This window comes from Octopus bimaculoides, chromosome 25 (genome assembly GCF_001194135.2).
Source record: "Octopus bimaculoides isolate UCB-OBI-ISO-001 chromosome 25, ASM119413v2, whole genome shotgun sequence".
Classification (NCBI taxonomy): domain Eukaryota; kingdom Metazoa; phylum Mollusca; class Cephalopoda; order Octopoda; family Octopodidae; genus Octopus; species Octopus bimaculoides.
Window position 1 is genome coordinate 24,702,428 of NC_069005.1, and position 2,106 is coordinate 24,704,533.

Genomic DNA, 2,106 nt, shown 5'->3' on the forward strand with positions numbered 1-2,106 from the left:
ACAGGTACAACAGAAACAGGAAGTAAGAGTGAGAGAAAGTTGTGGTGAAAGAGTACAGCAGGGTTCGCCACCATCCCCTGCCGGAGCCTCGTGGAGCTTTAGGTGTTTTCGCTCAATAAACACTCACAACGCCCGGTCTGGGAACCGAAACCGCGATCCTACGACCGCGAGTCCGCTGCCCTAACCACTGGGCCATTGCGCCTCCCTCGGTGACTGTATTAACCCGTTGAATCCGCGATTATGCCTTAGCTCGGGAAGGCTGAAATAATTATGCTTTTGCCAATCAGTGAACGGCAAACATAAAATCACGTGACCACTCGCTTTCTGCGACTCCCGAACGAAACTGCGCCCGCTCAAGGGTACTCGTGGATTCAAAGAGTTAAACTATGACAGATGTTGGGGAAATAGCCGGGAAATTATATTAAACATCTCTAAAATATCTCTAGAGAAATGTGGCGAGCTGGCAGAATTGTTAACACGCCGGACAAAATGCTTAGCAGCGTTTCGTCCGAACTTATCTGTTGGGTTCAAATTCCGCCGAGGTCGACTTAGCCTTTCATCCTTTAGAAGTCGATAAAATAAGTACCAGTTTAACATTGAGGCCGACTTAATCGACTTAGCCCACTTCCCTGAAATTGCTGGCCTTGTGCCAGAATTTGAAACCAATATATCACTGTAGAAATTATCATTAGTATATCACAATAGAAGTTAGTTCAAATATTAGTTTCGAATTTTAGCACTAGGCCTGCAATTTTAGGGGAGGTGTAAGTCAATTACATCGATCCCAGTATTCTACTTTATTCTATTGACCTCGAAAAAAATGAAAGGCTGAGTCAACCTCAGCAGAATTTGAACTCAGAACGTAAGGGAAGACGAAATACAGTTAAGCATTTTGCCCGACGAGCTAACGATTCTGCCATCTCGACTCCTTGAAGTAATTTTCAAATATCACTAATATATCACTATATAGAACTGGGACTCCGTCGGTTTACGACGACGAGTGTTCCCGTTGATTCGATCAATGGAACAGCCTGCTCGTGAAACTAACGTGCAAGTAGCCGAGTACTCCACAGACACGTGTACCTTTAATGTAGTTCTCGAGGAGATTCAGCGTGACTCAGAATGGGACAAGGCTGGTCCTTTGAAATACACGTGCCACTCATTTTTGTCAACCAAATTCCTAAGCCACGCGCCTTCACGATTGCTATAGGGGTGATCATAAACATTAGTAATATCCTCAATTATTGCTGGATTTGGTAAGGCAGATATTCAGGTTATGCGTGCAATTAATTAAACCCTTTCTAGGTACAATCTCATGGTCATACGTGATCAAAAAGGGTCTTTACCTTTTTTACTTAGATAAGGAAAACAAAACTAAGCAGGAAAATTCCATTCTCTGCGAAATTAATTCCTACTTTCTGAGTTCAAATTTCGCCGAGGTCGACTTTACCTTTCATCCTTTCGGGGTCGATTAAATAAGTACCAGAGAGACACTGGGATCGATGTAGTCGGCTTAATCCCTTCCCCCAACTTTCAGGCCTTGTGCTTCCAGTAGAAAGGATTTTGATATTCATTCAAATAAATCGATGATATCCCATGGAGAGCTGTATCTTAATTGTTTAGCATTCAAATTACTCTGTCAAATGTCATGTTTATTCATGCCCATTGTATGAATAAACATGACGTTTGCGATAAGTCATGTATTATCTTGGAGCTTCGAGATAGCGACGATGTTTTTATTACCTTCGCTAGGGCGGAGGTATTGTTTTCAGTCGTGTTTGTTTATTTGTTTGTTTGGTCCGTGGACAAGATATCTCAAGAACCGCAGGACGGATTCGGATGAAACTTTCAAGGATGTTTGGCCTTGTGACTGGCACGAACTGGTTAGATTTGGGTATCGATCCGGTACCGGACAAGGATTCTGGATTATTTTTCCGGCTTTTTTTACTTAATCTTTGAGAGCGGTCGGGTTCCTTTTTAGTATTCTCGTTTATTTCAGGTATTCTCATTTTAAAAATCATCTCCGACTAATCGTTGAGAGAACGTTGGCGTTGCCTTGGCGGAGGTTTGTGCTCTCCGAGTGCTCTTGTTTAGTTTTAAAATGAC